The following is a 19934-nucleotide window of genomic DNA, read 5'->3' as shown; positions in this document are numbered from 1 at the left end:
GGGACGCCTTAAGTTGACGGTGGAACCTTTCTACAAGTCCATTTGCCTGGGGGTGATATGCAGTAGTGGGTTGTAACTTGGAACCGTACAGTTCTGCGAGCGCGGCCCAGAGGGACGAAGTGAACTGCGGCCCCCTGTCAGTGGTAATAACTGCCGGGACCCCGAAACGAGCTACCCAATGGAGGGCCAAAGTCCTGGCACAAGACGCTGACGAAATATCAGACAATGGGAAAGCCTCTGGCCACCGGGTGAACCGATCCACCACCGTGAGGAGGTGGGTGTAGCCCCGGGAGGAAGGCAAAGGCCCGACTAAATCCACGTGGATGTGGAAAAAACGAACTGCTGGGACCTCGAAATCCTTTACGGGGGGCTGGACATGGCGCTGGACTTTAGCGGTCTGACAGGGAACGCAGGAACGCGCCCAACCTGCTACCTGTTTCCGTAGGCCATGCCAGACAAACCGAGCTGCTACCAAAGCAGAGGTGGAGCGGATGGACGGGTGCGCCAGCCCATGAATGGCATCAAAAACCCGGCGCTGAAGGGAGGGCGGTACTACCGGCCTGGGACGGGGAAGAGAAACATCACACCAGACTTTCGTGCCTTCCGACCCGCAGGCTACCTGAGCCAACTTCAATCCCGAAGTGGTGGACTGGTATGCCGAAGCGGTATCCGCTAGAAGCTGTGCCTCCGCAAGCTCCTGGGGATCCACCTCGCAGTCCACCGCCGAAATAGGGGAAAAAGCAGGTCTAGACAGGGCGTCAGCGACGGCATTAAGCTTACCCGCGACATGACGGACATCGGTGGTAAATTCGGAGATAGCAGTCAGGTGCCGCTGCTGGCGGGCCGACCATGGATCAGACAATTTGAAAAATGCAAATGTTAATGGTTTGTGGTCCGTAAAGGCCACAAATGGGCGGCCCTCAAGGAAATACCTGAAATGACGAACAGCTAAATAGAGGGCCAGAAGCTCTCGGTCAAATGCGCTATACTTCAGCTCAGCCGAATTTAGTTGCCGGCTGAAAAACGCCAAGGGCTGCCAACGGCCACCGACCTGCTGCTCCAAGACCCCGCCCACCGCCACGTCAGAGGCGTCAACCGTCAGGGCCGTGGGGGCGGAGGGGCTCGGATGGACCAACATGGTGGCGTCTGCTAATGCTGCCTTAGCTGCTGTAAAAGCCGACTCTGCGGCCGGGGACCATATCAACTCTACCGGTTTTCCCGCAAGGCACTGGAAAAGCGGGCGCATGACCCGCGCAGCTGCCGGAACGAACCTATGGTAGAAGTTAACCATGCCTACGAACTCCTGTAGTCCTTTTACTGTGGTGGGCCTGGGAAATGCCCGGATAGCCTCCACCTTCTCGGGCAAAGGGGAGGCGCCGGCAGGGGTAATTCTGTGCCCTAGAAAATCAAGAGAAGGGAGGCCGAATTGACACTTGGAGGGTTGGATAATGAGCCCGTGGTCTTGGAGCCGCTGGAACACAGTCCACAAGTGGACCTGGTGTTCCTGCACTGAGGGGCTGGCGACCAGGATGTCGTCTAAATAAATAAACAAAAAGGGTAAACCCCGACCCACACGGTCCATCAGTCGTTGGAAAGCCTGTGCCGCGTTCTTTAAACCGAAAGGCATACGCAACCATTCAAACAACCCGAACGGAGTAATCGTTGCAGTTTTCTGTATGTCCTCCGGACGCACCGGAATCTGGTGGTATCCTCGCACCAAATCGATTTTGGAGAACACCACCGCTCCTTCCAGCCCAGACGAAAAGTCCTGTAGGTGCGGTATGGGGTAGCGATCAGCCGTGGTGACAGCATTGAGACGCCGATAATCGCCACATGGTCTCCACCCCCCAGATGCCTTGGAGACCATATGCAACGGCGAGGTCCACGGGCTGTCGGACTGACGGACAATTCCCATTTCCTCCATCTTCCTAAATTCCGCCCGTGCCACCACCAGTTTGTCTGGCGGTAATCTCCTGGCCCGAGCCAAAACGGGAGGGCCCTCGGTGCGGATGTGATGGACCACGCCGTGCTTGGCCGAAGGCGTGTCAAAACGTTGGATGAGCAACTCTGGAAACTCCGCCAGGATCTCAGCATTCGAGTCAGGGGCCGCGATGACGGCCTGGACAGTAGGGCTGGGCGGGGAGGCGATTGTCGGAGCGACGGGCACCTCGCCGGCGGAGGGTCGGAGGTCGTTACCGCGGACATCAGGGACCAGTGAAAAAGCCCAGAGAAAATCTGCGCCCAGGATCGCTTGTCTGACGTCTGCTATGATGAATGGCCATTCGTACGTGCGGAGGCCTAACACAAGGGACATCTTCCGTATACCGAATGGGGCTGCCATTAACCGCGATGAGGGTGGGACCTGTCTTACCCGTTCTGGTTTCGAGGTCGGTCGGCGGCACTATACTGACGATGGCTCCCGTGTCCACCAAAAATTCTGTGTCCGTGAATCGATCGTGGACGTAGAGGCGTCGGTTCTGGCCAATCGTAACTGCCCCTATGTACGATCGGCCGAGGCATTTCCCGTGAAGGTACAAGGTGAGCGGCAGTTGCGGGATTCGCTACCCCATCGTAGGTGATAATAGCACCAGCCGCGCTTGTGCGGATCTTTTTGGTGGGCTTTCGGAGAAATGGCGGGAGACGCGGCACCATCTTGATGTCGCTGTGGCGTGGTCACTGATGTCGAGACCTTGTTGATCGAACCGCTTGCCTTGTTTTTAGCCGCTATGAGCGCGTCCGCTTTCGCTGCATATGCTTCGGGGTCCTTAAAAGAACAATCCATGAGCAGCAGTCGGACATCCTCAGGAAGCTTCTCTCGGAATGCCTGTTCGAACATAAGGCAATCCGTATGCTCACCGGCTAGCATCATCATTTCGGCCATGAGAACGGAAGGCCATCGATCTCCGAGGTCCGGTAGGTGCAGAAGTCTTGCAGCGCAATCATGCCTATTAAACCCGAAGGTTCGCAGTAACACTTTCTTCATGGCCTCGTACTTGTTTTCCGCAGGCGGATTAACGATGAACCGCATCACGCGTGTGGTCGTCTCCAGTGATAGAGCGCTGACGAGGTAGTAATACATTGTGGAGTCGTCCGATATCTTCTTTATATGAAATTGAGCTTCGGTGTGGACAAACCAAGATTGCGGTGAATGTGTCCAAAACAACGGAAGGTGAACGCTTACCGCGCTTAACTCCGGTGTGCCAGGCGCGGCAATCAACAACGAGGCGTCGTGTCCCTGCATAGTCGGTGATCGGCCAGATCACGTCGGGGTCACCAATATGGCGAGTCCGAAAACTTGTTGGTTGTAGAAGAAGTTTATTGCATCCGCAATATTCGAATACAGAGTTAAACAACAAGGTAAAGGACAACCATCAAAAACTTACTGTCTTCTTCGAAGACTTCGCCGAACTGAACATTTCGGGCGCCAAAAGCACACATGACCACGCTGGCCAATCAGCGATGTCGCTCCCTGGACCAATCCCCATGGTCGCATTCACACGTGACCTCGCTGGCCAATCTGAGGGTTCGACGACCTGGACCATTCTCTATGGTCGCTACAACGTTAAATATACTGTCGCAGGTATTTATTTCACAAAATGCTGGAGATAAATACCTTCGATTTGTACCAGCATCTGCAGTTAGTTTCTTACACTTAAATATACTGTCAGTACTTCTTCTTCTTTCGTGTCCATCGTCTATGTTCTAAAAGTTACATCACTGTCATCGTCCGTCCTGAAAAGAGCACAAGCTTCCGGCGACAATCAGTGGGGGCCATCACTTGTACAATAGATGATGGTGGTAGCAGAATTAGCTCAGGACACTTCCAGTTTCCAGCCCCGCGACGTGGATGCTTCTGCTATGGGGCCACTGTCAGTACTTACTTCAAGGTTCTCATAACAGAGTATCCTAGCCAGCTGTGGAAAAGGATCTGCAAAGAAGAATGCATAGAATAGCCCTGGGTAAATCAGACATCAAACGAGACGGCCTCTTGTTCAGATAAGACATTTTGCTGTGACCCTACTGTACAATCAAGTGGACAAAAAGAACAAGAGATTTCTGGTGTTGCGACCAACACCACCGGAGTCACATTAACATCCTCATTCACTTAATGTCCTACTTGTGTGGAATTGGACTGTTCGCTACTAACTGATTGTTTTCCTGAAAAAAACAAAACTTTTGGTTGTGAAAGAATTTTGAATATACCGAGGATGTGACACATTCTGTTTAATCTATTCTTGAGCTTTGGAACTTTCGTCCAGATGCAAAAACACAATTATTTGTGAGGATTCTCTGAAATAATCCTTCAAAAGGGGAAAAGAAAGCAATCCGATTTGCTACCAACAAAGGTTTATGCTTTAAATCTTTCCAAACAACAATTATTGAGCAATATTTCTCAGCACTCACAGTAATGACAGGAATTTGCATTGAAACATTAGTTGATGGTGCATCAAATTTATTTCTACATTAAGTCTTTGAGATGAGTTCTGAGTCCCTTGACAGTATTATCCTTAGCAGAATGTTTGCTAAAAAGTATATTTTTAACTTCCAGTTAGTGTAAATGCCTTCATAAAAACTATTCATTTGCAACCTGAAGTAATTTAGCATGTTGAGGAAAAACAAAATAGATTCTGTTGATGTATAAATATTTGCTAAAGGCACCAAAATGAAAACCTGCTTAAGGAGGAATTCTAAGTATACCACGCTGAATTCAGCAACCAATAGTGAGGATTTGAATTTCACATAATGAGCAGGAAAAAAGCTGATTGGAAGGATTACACAGGAGCTTTATTTTCACTGGATTGATCTGGATTGCATCTGTAGATATCTGATGGAATCAGATTCAGTGGTAACTTTCAAAAGTGAACTGGATGCATACTTAAAAGAAAAAGTACAGGGCTATGAGGGAAAAGAGATGGTGAAATTTTGGGCAGATCTTTCAGAGAGCCAGCTAATCGACAATGAGCTGGGCAAGAGGGCACGCAGTGGCAGAATTGCTGCCTTACAGCACCAGAGACCCAGGTTCAATCCTGACTACAGGTACTGTCTGTGCGAAGTTTGTTCGTTCTCCCTGTGACCGCGTGGGTTTGCTCCGGTTTCTTCCCACACTCCAAAGACATACAGGTTTGCAGGTTAATTAGCTTCTTGGAAAATTGTAAATTGTCCCTAGTGTGTAGGATGGTGCTCGTGTGCGGAGTGATCGCTGGTGGGGCGGATACGGTGAGCTGAGGGCCTGTTTCCACGCTGCATGTCTAAAGTCTAAAGCGGAATGGTTTCCTTCTGTTGTGTGAGCCTACAATTCCATGGTCATTTGCTGTTTCATTCATGGTAGCTTTCCATACCATAGAAGAGTGGTGGGACATGACCTTCCAGATAATTCTGTGAAAACAATTTATTCATTTCTACTTATGGCGTCAGTATGCCATCTGATTAAGGGGATTAACGAAGGGGGAGTGCAGGTTTGAGATGGACAAATCATACTAACCTGAAACTTGGATGAGGAATTCTGTGGTGTAATTCCCTGTGATCGATGAAAAATGGACCTGGGCTGTATGACAGAATCCTGAACAAGAATTGGAAATGAAATCCAATTAATGCTGGACTTGGATATCTACATTATCTGAGACGAGGAGCTGGTCAATGAAGGTCAGCCCGAGGTGCAGTAGTCCTTCTGATTGTTAGGGTTGTTCACAAGTTCATTAACGATAGTGGCAATAGACAATAGACAATAGACAATAGGTGCAGGAGTAGGCCATTCAGCCCTTCGAGCCAGCACCGCCATTCAATACGATTACTTGCTGATCACTCTCAATCAGTACCCCGTTCCTGCCTTCTCCCCATACCCCCTCACTCCGCTATCCTTAAGAGCTCTATCCAGCTCTCTCTTGAAAGCATCCAACAAACTGGCCTCCACTGCCTTCTGAGGCAGAGAATTCCACACCTTCACCACTCTCTGACTGAAAAAGTTCTTCCTCATCTCCGTTCTAAATGGCCTACCCCTTATTCTTAAACTGTGGCCCCTTGTTCTGGACTCCCCCAACATTGGGAACATGTTTCCTGCCTCTAATGTGTCCAATCCCCTAATTATCTTATATGTTTCAATAAGATCCCCCCTCATCCTTCTAAATTCCAGTGTATTCAAGCCTAATTGCTCCAGCCTTTCAACATACGACAGTCCCACCATTCCGGGAATTAACCTAGTGAACCTACGCTGCACGCCCTCAATAGCAGAAGTAGGCCTTTCAGCCCATCAAGTCTACTCCACCATTCAATCACGGCTGATCTATCTCTCCCTCCTAACCCCATTCTCTTGCCTTCTCACCATAAACCCTTCATTCATGAATACGGCCAGTTGCAATGATCACAGCATGTACCTTGCAGGGAGTCAAATCTTTAGAAAGGATAAAAATGATCAATAACAAACAAAAGTGCCAATAAATGATGTTGTAACTACAGTTGGCTTGCAGTGAATTCATGGTTTGTTTGCTTTTGGAGAAATGTACCTCAGGAAGACCATTATTAGGAATTTCCTCATGATTTGCATTGACAAGACATGGGGAACAATCTGCCCGATTGCTGATCATTCTACCAATGAGTGATATTTAAGTGAAGTGGGTGTGTTTGGAAAGAGTAAGGAGTGATTTACCTGAAAAGGGAGGAAGGGTGAAAAGTTTGGGAACAGATTGAAACAAAGATTGAAGAGGTGAGAAAAAGATGAGTCAGTTTCAAGCCAAACACAAGAGTCCTTGTAAGAGTGGACAAGATCCAAGTGGGAGTAATGCTGCTTGTATTTAGGTTTTGGGGTTGCTCTGAATATTGAAGTAAAGATCTAGCATTTGTTTTGCCTTGACTCAATAATGGACTTGAGGCACGTGTCGCCTTGACACCAACATGCAATGTACAAACAGGAATGATATTCACAAAGCCTGAGTCCAACCATTAATCTTTTCCCTCAAATGAAGAGGTTGTTAAGTGCATTGGGATATTTTATTGCACTGAAGGTGCTACATAAATGCAAGTTGTTATCTTAATAGATTTACATGACTCCTGAGATTGTGTATCGAAATGCATTAAAATCATATCATAGTGCTTTGTGACCATTATGTTATCTTAACGATTATTTCTTGTCTGTTATAAACAGTAATATAGACAGACTAAATGGATATCTCTTTAGTATTTTATTATATTTATGTGAAACAGAATTAAGTAGTATCTTGTTTCTTATAATTTTGTTACAATTCATTTACTCCATTTTGACTGCTAAGGGACAACGTGGGAAGTGGGACAACACTTCTCTTCATCAAATTAAAACATGAAAATATATTTTTTCCAAAAGGAGCTGAACGGTACTGTGACACAGTTCTAAGGCATTCAAATACCTTACCACATTCCATATCCGCACAGGAAACACAGGGAAAGCAAAAAAGCAGGCAGACAGATATCAGGTACGGGGCTCCCAGGTCTGCCTGCTTTTTTCCTTTCCCTGTGTTTCCTGTGCGAATGTGGAATTTGGTAGGCACATACTTGAGAGAGGACTCTAATAGAGTCAGTAATAGCTGTTGTGGGCAAGTGAATCAGTAAAGGAAGTCTGAAGGAGGGTCTGATCCCAAAACGCCACCCATTCCTTCACTCCAGAGATGCTGCTTGTCTCGCTGAGGGGCTATATAAATGCAAGTTACCATTTTGTGTTTATCTTCGGCAAGGAATGATAGATGGGATATAATGTGGAAATAGAAAGGTGGAGTGTATTCAGACGGTGAGAGATGAAAAGGCCTTGGCATTCGGAGGGTCCTTGGTGTCCTTGTACATGACTCATTGAAACTTAATATGTAGATTTAGCAAACAATGAGGAAGACAAATAGTATGTTGGCCTTTATTCAAAGAGGATTTGAATACAAGAGTAGAGTTATCTTGCTTCAATTATATAGAACCTAAGTGGGACCATAACTGGAATATTGTATATGTCTGACCTTCCTACCTTAGAACGTTATGCTTGTGAAAGAGGAAGTGCATTGAAGATTCACCAGATTAAATGCTGTAATGGTGCATTTGTGGCACAAAGAGAGAGCAAGCAGATTAGGCCGATAATAAGCCTTGATGTATTCAAGCGAGAGTTAGATTTAGCTCTTAGGGCTAACGGAATCAAGGGATAGACAATAGACAATAGGTGCAGGAGGAGGCCATTCGGCCCTTCGAGCCCGCACCGCCATTCAATGTGATCATGGCTGATCATTCTCAATCAGTACCCCATTCCTGCCTTCTCCCCATACCCCCTGACTCCGCTATCCTTAAGAGCTCTATCTAGCTCTCTCTTGAATGCATTCAGAGAATTGGCCTCCACTGCCTTCTGAGGCAGAGAATTCCACAGATTCACAACTCTCTGACTGAAAAAGTTTTTCCTCATCTCAGTTCTAAATGGCCTACCCCTTATTCTTAAACTGTGGCCCCTTGTTCTGGACTCCCCCAACATTGGGAACATGTTTCCTGCCTCTAACGTGTCCAACCCCTTAATAATCTTATATGTTTCGATAAGATCCCCTCTCATCCTTCTAAAGGGGAGAAAGCAGGAACAAGGTACTGATTCTGGTTGATCAGCCATGATCAAATTGGATGGCGGTGCTGTCTCAGATGGCCTACTCCTGCACCTATTTTCTGTTTTCTATGTCTATATTCTCATTAAAACATACTGATTCTTGCCGGGCTGTGAATGTGATGATTTCCCTAACTGGGGTTTCAAAATAAAGGTTCAATTTTACAATTTAAAAATAAAGGGTCGGGCATTTAGGACCTTTTGCCATAAACGTTCTTGGCACTTAGAGGGTCCTTGGTGTCCTTGCACATGATTCACTGAAACTTTATACATAGATTTGGCAAGCAATGAGGAAGGCAAACCGTTTCTAGACATTTCTTCACTTGGAGGGTTAGATTTTCGCTACCAAAAAACGAGTGTGAAGGCTTGGTAGTCGAGAGGTCATAGATTTTTGGATATTAAGGGAATCAAAGGATATGGGTCGTGCAGGAAGGTAGCACTGAGGGAAAGGACAGCCATGATCTTTTTGAATGGGTGAAGCATGAGAACTGATTCTACTCCTGCTCTTTTTCTTCGGTTCCCACATTTCATTTTTCTATGTAAAATTAATATGGATGATAAAAGGATGAAAAGTGTTGTGAAGTGATGGAAGGCCGATCAGTAGTATTTGAAAAGAAAATTCGCCATTGGAGATGTCAGTATTTTGGTGAGGTGGTGGAAGCTGGAGTGCCTGAGAATTGTACCTCAGCGTGTTTTGAAACAAATGTTTCTTCCTATTTTAATTTGCGGAAGAGAGGTGGTGCCCACGTTCCCAATTTTGACCCCTAGCAGTCAAAATGAAAGAGTTGAATCATCGTGAAATTATACATACAAGACACCGTTTAGTTCCATCTCACATAAACACCACAAGGAATCTCCAAGCATCACTGAGGGATTGGTTGTTCAATTTCAGTGTAATTGTATGCGATCAGCCTGAGTAGACAAGGAGGTTTGAAGGGTAAAAACATTAAATCTTACTGTATCGCAAAGCCCTCTGAAGGAGCTTGGTATCTGGGTTGTCTTTAATCATTCCTCTTGAGAAAATAAATCACCATCTATTTTTGATCTCAGTATTGAAATTTACTTCAGCAAAAAAAAAAAAATCTTTCGGTAATTTCTGCTGCATGTCATGGTAAAGGGAATATTTCATCTGTGTGACGGAATTCACACATTATTTCAGTAGCAAGGGACTTAAAGGTCTAGGGTGGATTTCTCCTGAAATATCTTGCCTTTCTTCCCCTGAAAGTCCTGTCCCTGTGATGTGCCTCACCTGTCAGACCCGAGCCTTGTACCCACAAATGTGTTTGAAAATTAGCCACCTTGGAAAATAGGCACTTAACTGACATGGGGCACTCAGCAAGCTAGGTGCATCGCTGAATGATTTGCCTCGGGCTCAGTCTCAAACTTCATAACAGAGTCAGGCACATACCTACAATGGGATGCTTAGGGAGTCAGCCACATACATGGTACATTACCCATTGAAAGGCTCGTACACGCTTGCTCCAGAACTCCCAAGGAGCCATGATATGGATTTCTTAAGTAGTTAGATAATACCTAATGTGGAATTCTCAGGGGATCGTGCACACACCTGTGACACATAGGGTTCAGGAAGTCAACCTGAACCCTATGCACTTGATAAGGCATTGGATCCGAAAGCCCTCACGTTCATTGCTGGATTCCAGTAGTTAGCCACTCTCATCTCTGAGCTTTGAAACTGCAAGTCAGGTCTGTGTTTTGGCAGCAAATAGATTCTTTAAATACCTTGAAAATGAAAGAGGAATAATAGTTTCTCTGAAAGACTCAGTCTCTCAGGCCAGAGAGGCCGATAATCTGGAGGCATAGATTTATTTTAGCAGAGGGTGAGAGCAGTGCTCGGAAAGTATTTTAACCTCTGGAATATTGAGGGTCTCAGACATTGCTTGAAAGGAAGCTGGAGTCAGAAATCCTCATGACATTGGAACGTATTTTGAATCAGCACTTGAACCTGCTTGGCTGTGGACTAAGGGCTGGAAACCTAAAAGAAACCTAAAAGCTCTTTTTTTTTTTGCAGAGGGTAGTGCAGCCTGCATGGACATCAGTAGGATCCCTTGACAAGGTTCTACGTGGAAAACTGGTCCAAAAGATTAGAACCCAAGGAACGGAAGGCAAGGTGGCAAATTGGATCTGATATTGGCTTGGAAATGGGAGTAGATGGTAGTGGTGGTGTGTTGTGTAATTAGAAGCCTGTGATCAGTGGTACATGACAGAGATTGGTGTCAGGACCCTGACACATATTAACAAATTGGATGTGAATGAAGTAAATTTGCAGATAATACAAAAATTAGTGGTGTTGTTAAGAGTGTGAAGGATAGTCGTGGACTACAGGATAATATGAATATAGAACAGTGCAGCACAAGAACGGGCCCTTCAGCCCACAATGTCTGTGCCAAACATGATGCCAAGACCAACTTCCTGCTCATAATCCATATCTCACCATTCCCTGCATTTCCATATGCCGATACAAAAGCCTCTTAAAAGCCACTATCATATCTGCCTTCAGCACCAACCCAGGCACTTGCCACCCTCTGTGTAAAAAAAAATGGCTTGCACATCTCTAAGCTTTCCCCTTCTCTCCTAAAAGGTGTGTCCTCTAGTCTTTGAAGGCTTATTAAAAAGTTATTGATCAGTTTGTAAGATGGACAGAGCAATGGTGGATGAAACATGACAAGTGCAAAGTGATGCATTTTTGGGGAACGAATTAGGATAGGAGCTGGACAATAAAAGGTGGGGTCTGTAAGATTACTGTGGATCTACAGTACGTATTTGTTTTTTTAAATTTTTGATGGATCTTGCTACGCAAGTCCAAGGATTCCAGAAGGTGACAGCACTGGTGCATAAGACTGTGCAGAAGGCATAGAGGATAATTGTCTTCATTAGCTGGGGCATAGAATATATGAGCAGGGAAGTTATGGTACTATAAAAAACCCATTAGTCAGGCCACAGTTAGGAGTATTGGAAACAGTCCAGTTGCCACACTATAGGAAGTGATTGTACTTGAGAAGTTGCAGAGGAGATTCACAAGCATGTTGCCAGGGATGGAGCATTTCATTCATTTATGAGTAGAAACTGGATAGTGGAGGAGATTGAGGGAGAACCTGATGAAGGTGTATAAAGTTTTGAGGGGCATAGATAGAGTAGTTAATGGAAAACGTTTACCTATTGTAGAGTTGATCTAAAATTGGAGGGCATATGTTTTGGGTAAAGGATAGCAAAGTTAGAAAGCATCTGAGGAGGTATTTGTTCCCCGGAGGGTGGTTGGAACCCTGGAGAGGTGGTGGAGGCAGGTACTCTCACAACATTCAATATATATCTGGACAAACATATGAATCTCCGAGGTATGGAAGCCTGTAGATCAATTGTTGTAAATGTGACTAGTGTGGACGGGTACGTACAGGTCAGTATAAACGCAGTGGGCCAAAGGGCCTGTTTCTAGCTCTCTGACTCCATAAGAAGAGTCATTTTGGAGACGAGATGTGAGAGAATGTCAATTCACGGTGCATCCTTACCACAGTGCAGAGGCAGTTGCTAAAGGCTTCCCATATTGAATTATGGAGTCTTTCTGGACACCACGAGGCTCTTCAATCTGTTTAGTCTGCGAGCTTATTGAAAGTGCTATCCAAGTACTCTCATTCTCTTATTAGTCTCCCTTTGCTCAAATTTCACAACTTTTCCCTTTAAAAGTTACATTAAAATTCTGCTACATCGACCATGCAATGCATTCTAAGTCGCAGCAACTCTCTGCTGAAAAACAAAATCTCATCATGGATCTTACACTAGTTGCCTTTTAATTTTGTGTCCTCCACTTACTGACTTCCGTGACACTGGAAAGAATTGCTCCATTCTCTATTAGATCTTTCATAATTTTAAATAGCTGTATGAAACCTGCTGTTAACCTCTGCTCGAGGGAGAGATATAGGAGCAGTAACCTGTTCTTGATGTGAACACAATGTGCATGCACATAGTAAACCTCGACATATTTTCATTGGACAAATCCAGCATGTAACTTATTATTGAAGATGATGATTTGAGTCACTCAAGGAGAAACAGGAATGAGAAAATCCTTCCCGGTTATTTTGCACTGATTGCTGCACAGTTGCTGGGTGACTGATAACAGGGAATCCTGAATGTCTGATTACAGGCCTGATAGCCAATGATAACAATTTCTTTGACCTGTTCTCTGCTTATCTGCTTTTTTTTAATGAATGCCAGAATGCGCAGCTAAAAATAATTTGTAGCAGACGTTGGACTGTTGAATGGAGGATATTGAGCTCAACGGGTCCTTTGTGCTGGGGTGGTGATGAATGTGGCATGGCAAGTTTATTGCTGGAGGACTTTCCTCATTCATAGGTTTTTTTCTTATGTTTCGCACGTTATAAACTACTTCCTTACCTCCGCTGCCACCACGGCCATGGTGGTGCAGCGGTAAAGTTGCTGCCATGCAGCGCTTGCAGTGCCTGAGACCCCCTGTTGGGTTCAATCCCAACTATGGATGCTGTTCTGTACAGAGTTTGTACGTTCTCCCTGTGACCGGGTGGGTTTTCTTCTCCGGTTTCAAAGTCAGTTTATTGTCACATGTACCAATTAAGGTACAGTGAAATCCGAATCACCATACAGCCATACTAAAAGAAAAAGCAACAAGACACACAACTACATCAAAGTTAACATGAACATCCACCACAGCGGATTCCCCACATTCCTCACTGTGATGGAAGGCTATAAAGTCCAATCATCTTCCTCTTTCCTCCCACACTCCAAAGACGTGCAGGTCTGTAAGTTAATTAGCTTAGTGTAAATGTCTCCAGTGTGTGTAGGATAGTGTTAATGTGCGGGGATCGCTGGTTGGTGCGGACTCGGTGGGTCAAAGGGCCTGTTTCCTCGCTGTATCTCTAAACTAAAGTAAACCCCAAATTTTGCAGAGCCTGATTTAAGAATAATGGCTGGCATTGAAAATGGAGGACATTTTTTGGCAACATTTTCCAAAGCATTACTAACATTTCTATTTTCAGTACTTTACACGCGACCCAAACAAGCAGTTCAGTTTGGTTTAGTTTATTGCCAAATGTACCGAGGTACAGTGAAAAGCTTTTGCTGCGTGCTAACCAGTCAGCAGAAAGGCAACACGTGATTCGCACCCACCTGTCATGTAACAATCAACACATGAGTGTCACCCTAATGACAACACATCATTAGCATGATAACGATATGAACATATATAATGCTTTTGGTAAAATGTTCCAAGATGCTTCAGATAAATAATTGGACAAAAGAACATGATGTTGAACAGCATCAAGGAGACTTCTGCCTGTCATGGCTCAATGGGTAGCAGCCTTACCTTTGAGTCTGAAGGTGATGGGTTCAAGTCCCACTCTACCAATATGAAAATAAGACCCAGCTAATGTGATGGTTTAGTGCTTAGGACGCTATGCATATTTATGGATAAGAAAAGAATTAATTTGAAGAAATAATTCAACCCAAGGCTATCCAAATTTTCAGAAAGTTGAGCTATCTCCGGAACGATTTGAAGAGTCATTGGGGATTCATGCTGGTGTCCTGGTAAATATTTATTTAATGTCACTGTAACAGATTTCCTGTCCTTATCATGTTGCTATGTATGGGAACTTATTAGTTGTTAGTTTAGGTTAGAGATACAGCGTGGAAACAGGCCCTTCAGTCCACTGAGTCCGCACCGACCAGCGATCCCTGCACAATGCTATCCAAATAATGAAGTAGAGTTTCAAAGTCTACAGAGAGATTTGGGCCTTTTGGAAGGGTGGGCTGAAAGATGGCAGATGGAGTTTAATGCTGATAAGTGTGAGGTGCTGCATTTTGGTAGGACAAATCAAAATAGGACGTACAGGGTAAATGGTAGGGAATTGAGGAATGCAGTGGAACAGAGGGATCTGGGAATAACTGTGCATTGTTCCCTGAAGGTGGAATCTCATGTGGATAGGGTGGTGAAGAAGGCGTTTGGTATGCTTGCCTTTATAAATCAGAGCATCGAATATAGAAGTTGGGATGTAATGTTAAAATTGTACAAGGCATTGGTGAGGCCGAATCTGGAGTATGGTGTGCAGTTCTGGTCGCCAAATTATAGGAAGGATGTCGACAAAATGGAGAGGGTACAGAGGAGATTTACTAGAATGTTGCCTGGGTTTCAGCACTTAAGCTACAGAGAGAGGTTGAACAGGTTGGGTCTTTATTCTTTGGAGCGTAGAAGGTTGAGGGGGGACTTGATAGAGGTTTTTAAAATTTTAAGAGGGACGGACAGAGTTGACGTGGGTAGGCTTTTCCCTTTGAGAGTGGGGAAGATTCCAACAAGGGGACATAGCTTCAGAATTGAGGGACAAAAGTTTAGGGGTAACATGAGGGGTAACTTCTTTACTCAGAGGGTGGTGGCTGTATGGAATGGGCTTCCGGTGGAAGTGGTGGAGGCAGGCTCGATTTTATTATTTAAGAGTAAATTGGATAGGTATATGGATAAGAGGGGATTGGAGGGTTATGGTCTGAGAGCAGGTAGATGAGACTAGGTCAGAGAGAGTGGTCGGCATGGACTGGTAGGGCCGAACGGGCCTGTTTCCGTGCTGTAGTTGTTATATGGTTATATGGTTATAATAACACTATCATACACACACTAGGGACAATTTACAAGTCAATTAACCTACAATACATCTTTGGAGTGGCGATTAATTGGCTTTAGAAAGTTTTTTGGTGGTGAATTGTGTTGTATAAGTGAAGGTCTCTTCCTTTGGTCGAGATTCTCTATTCTTTTTCTTCCTAGAAGACTTCTTACTGCTTTTCACATCGGGGAAATTGAGCGGAAGTCGAGGCCAGTAGAGGAGGATTCCAACAAAAGAAGGGCAAGGGAATGCAAATAAATTAGGACGGGTGATAAAGGGCAGTTTGCTTGCATTTTAAAAGCTGGATGGTTTAGGAAGGACACAAAGATTGAGTAAGACCAGCATTTGCACTGTTCACGCTGGGAAGCATTAGGTTTGAGTAAGAGAAGATGCATATGAGCCTTGGTCATCGGCATTGCGGGTTTATAGCAGGGTGTGAGTTGGCAAACTGGCCACGTCAGAGGAACTTAGGAGTAACATTATTCAAATAAGCTTTTCACTGTACCTCGGTACACATGACAATAAACTAAACTGATAAATCAATTGTACTCATCAACGTTCTGCACAGGATACTGGAAGAACAAGAGTGGCGAAGAAAAAATAGTCTTGCCACTTTTGTACTGGAGCAGGAATATCTCCTGTACATGTGAGGAAAGAGTAAAGCCGACCACTTTTCACATAGAATTTCATATTTTGGACGTGCAACTACTTCAAACTGGGTAAAGCTTTTGCTGGCCGCGGGGATATGGGAAATGGCAAAGTGTTATGCAGTGTTCATTGTATGATGTGTCTTACCTCTGCCACATACAATCCCTGCTATGTTGCACAACCTCCAAGATTTGTTTGGTTCGTGACCTTTGTGTCCCAAATCAAGTGAACACTCATCGTGTTCAGCCATGGGTCGGCTCCCAGTGGCCATCTTCCACAGTCTGTACTCTGTCATGTTTTAGAGATGAACAAATAGACAGAAGAGACGTCAGGCAAGAAACATAAGGCAGTTTTATGGATATTCAAACATATTCTGAATGTGTACTTGAGCTGCTCATTGAGACTGACAGTTGAGCTGAACAGAATTGCTGATCAGGCTTTGCAGGAAGGAACACTGATGTCTCTGGAATATCAGATGGCATTTCTCTAATGTTTGGCTAGAAATATCCCTGTGAAATCTTTCAGGTTTTTAGCAACAATTTTTCTTTGTTTCATTGATTTTTCCCAGTTTATCTGCTCTGCAATTTTCTTATTTCACTCTCACCAAAAACACAGAACGTTCCTTAGTGTCACTCCATCAACAGAACAAGCTGTATCCGAGCCAAGGTAGACAATTCCTGCATCTCTCTGCTGAAGACAATTTCTCCACTCATGATCAGATCAGATTAGCTCAGTTTATTGTCACATACACCAGGGTGCAATGAAATTCCTTGTTCAGGTGAAACTCCAAGAGTTAACAGCATGTATACAGTAATGATAAACACAACAATAAATACAATGATGAGTGCAAAAAAGCGTAATGATATAAGATTTTTCAACCTGAACCAGCAATGATAAATTTAAGGGATGCTGAAAAGTACATGTTTAGTTTTAGTTTAGTTCAGTTTAGACATACAGTGCGCAAACAGGCCCTTCGGCCCACCCAGCCCATGCCGACCAGCGATCCCCCGCACACACAAGGGTAAATTTTACAATTATACCAAGCCAATTAACCTACAAACCTGTACATCTTTGGAGTGTGGGAGGAAGCCAAAGATCTCGGAATAAACCCACGCAGGTCACGGGGAGAAGTTACAAACTCCGCACAGACAGCGCCCGTAGTCAGGATTGAACCCGGGTCTCTGGCGCTGTAAGGCAGTAACTCTACCGCTGCGCCACCATGCCGCCCATGAGAGGAAAGAAGTATAGGATCTGTTGCTGGGGTTAGATGAAGAGAAGTAAAAGAAGCCCGGTGTGGAGCATATACACCAGCATGCAATGGTTGGCCTTAATGCCTGTTTGGTGTTGTAAATACTGGGTACTATTTTGTAGGCACTGTACAATATGGTCCAACACAAGGAAACTCTCCAAGCTGCTATCAGCCTTAAAGGTGTGGCGATCTCGGCGCACACTTAGTTGATCACCTCACTGTAACTTCGCAAGATGAATTTACATCTCTTTAAAAAAGATGCCAAATCCGCATTCCATTTTGTAATGGAATTGTAATAATTAATTGGATTATTGAGATTAATTAATTGCATGTTTATGATTCACCTGTTAATCTAACCAGGGCAAAGATTCATGAAAGACAAACAAGAAAACAAGCCTTGGCCTTGTAAATTGCAATTAGGAGAGTCTCAGACTTGTGTCTGTTACGGTGGCAGAGATGGATTTTACGGGTTAATTAAAGTTGACAGATGCATTAATATGGTACATTCCCAAGTCACCTTATGTAAACTCTTAAATCATAATCCTGAAAACACATCACTCCGCTGTACTTCTTTCCTGCTCCATTTTTAGACAACATTTGACAGAAATAATGAGGTTGGATGATTACTAAAGGCAATAAAATCTCCAATTGTCAACCCCTACATATTTTGGGGAGAATTGGACTCGTATTTCAAATGAATTTTCTTATAAGCTCCTCACACTGTGGTTAACTTGTGGATTGCTTAATTTTCCTCAGAAATCTCTCCAAAACCCTAAACATGATCATTGGAACACTACTTCTTAATTTCTTCCATCTTCTATCCCCTTTACCAATGCTGAAACCTGAACTATGAATTTTAAATATAAATGTTTCAAAAATGTTGGTAACATTTGATTTGGTTGCCAGGTTCGACTTTGGTACATCCAGAGGTTGTTAAAGTTGCTATAAAAATGCAAGATGCTGGTATCCTGAGTAAACAGAAAGTGCTGTTGGAACTCAGCGGGTCAGGCAGTATCTGTGGAGGGGAAATGGAGAGGCAAACATTTCAGGCGGTGATCCTTCTTCTGACTGATTGAAGAGGGGGAGGAATGCTGGGAAAGAGCGGTGGAGATGGAGCGAAACCTGGCAAGTGATTGGTGGATACAGGTGAGGGGGATAGTTTGGTTGGCTTAGTTTAGTGAGCTTGGTAGTTGGGTAGAGATGGTGACAGAGACCAGTGGTGAAAAGGGAGACAAAAGGGTGTCAGAAAAAGAAAAGTACAGAGGGAGGGATGTGGGTGAAAGGGGATAGGGAAAAGGGAAAGGGGAGGGGAGGGGTAAAGGGAAATGGGGGACTCCGGATGGGAAGAGTGGAAATTTGCATATTGAGAAGGGGAAAGGAGCAGGGAAACCGGTGGGGGGATGGGGGAAAGAATAGGGGTCCTCCTCCCCCCTCTCATACGCTGCACCTTTCCCCTCTTCCATACGCTCATCTCCCATCTCTGAGCCGCCCATTTTCTTCCCCCCCCCTCTTTCCTCTCCTCCGTTCCCTCCCACCCATACCCTTCCATCTATCTTTACATTTCACTCCCCCTCTGACACCCTTTTGTCCCCTTTTTGCCTCTAGACTTCGTCACTTACTCCACCCATCCACCAATCATCCGTATCCACCTATCACTTCCGGTGAAGGACAGGCCAACAACACACCTTTGGTGCCGTGCCTGCCTTTACCTATGGTTTTGCCGCATAACAAAACTCTCCAAAGTCGCTGCCCGTGGGAGCAGTTCACAGTGTGATTATTTGCGGGTTGTCTCTTTGTGGCATTTTGGTGATGAGGAGATATCTGTGTATTCCCAGGAATCATCCTTCATAACATTGAGCATGAGGTGGGAAACAGAAAATATCGGTGAAATTAATCAAAAGGAGACAGGGTTGGTGGAAATAGCCTTTTTCTCTCCTGACTATTTCATGTCTGGAATTCATTGCAGAGTAGTGCGTCTCTAAATGTTGTTTTGATGCTCTTACTGATCGACAGATTTACACACTGTCAGAAGGGACTAACATATCTCAACTGGAAAGTGAATCACAGATACAAAACAATAGCTACCTTGTCTCTCGCTGCACAGATGAATGACTTAAGAGGCTTTGCAATTTGTTTGTTTGACTTGGACACACCAGTTAGATTAATAGTGACTTTTATTGTGCACTGTGCAGGAAGGAAGTGCAGCTGCTGGTTTACACCAAAGATAAACACAAAATGCTGGGAGTAACTCAGCGGAACAGGCATCCTCTCTGGAGAGAAGGAATGGGAGACGTTTCGGGTTGAGATCCATCTTCAGACAGTCAGGGGAGAGGGAGGCATAGAGATATGGAAGGGTAAGGTGTGAAAATGAGAGATCAAAGGGGATGTAGTTCAGGGATAATGTAGAATGAATCATTGTTAGCTGAGGGGAAAGTGATAACGAGGCATGCAATCAGAAACATTTAATCAGGAGGACAGTGAAACTAGTCGGAAAACTAGGATGGGAAACGTCACCCATTCCTTCTCTCCAGCGATGCTGCCTGTTCCGCTGAGTTCCTCCAGCATTTTGTGTATTATGCATTGTGTTGACTGTATATAATGCTCAGAACACAAACAGCCAAGAGTATCAAAACCCCCAGAGAATACAGTACAAAATCCTCTTCATAACCTACAAAGCCCTCCATAACCTGGCCCCATCCTACCTGACCGACCTCCTCCACAGGCACACTCCCACCTGCACCCTCCGCTCTGCTGCTGCCAATCTCCTATCCCCCCACATCCGGACCAAACTCAGATCCTGGGGGGACAGGGCTTT

At 44.8% G+C, this 19934-nt stretch overlaps 1 protein-coding gene across 7 annotated transcripts in view; it reads left to right on the top strand.

The window, feature by feature from the left end:
* LOC144608148 (calmodulin-binding transcription activator 1-like) overlaps window positions 1-19934 on the top strand; it is an 863868-nt gene that overhangs the window by 541823 nt on the left and 302111 nt on the right. Inside the window, exon 1 of one of the 7 annotated variants that reach the window (XM_078425570.1) lies at window positions 10626-10715. The exons of the other annotated variants lie outside the window; for them this stretch is intronic. The gene's annotated coding sequence lies outside the window, so the exon portion shown is untranslated. Of the gene's footprint in view, window positions 1-10625; window positions 10716-19934 lie in introns of those variants that run through there. 7 annotated transcript variants of the gene reach the window in all.

Source organism: Rhinoraja longicauda, chromosome 30 (assembly GCF_053455715.1).
Source record: "Rhinoraja longicauda isolate Sanriku21f chromosome 30, sRhiLon1.1, whole genome shotgun sequence".
Lineage (NCBI taxonomy): Eukaryota > Metazoa > Chordata > Chondrichthyes > Rajiformes > Arhynchobatidae > Rhinoraja > Rhinoraja longicauda.
Note: the sequence above shows the minus strand (reverse complement) of the source record. Positions and strands in the feature narration are given on the sequence as shown.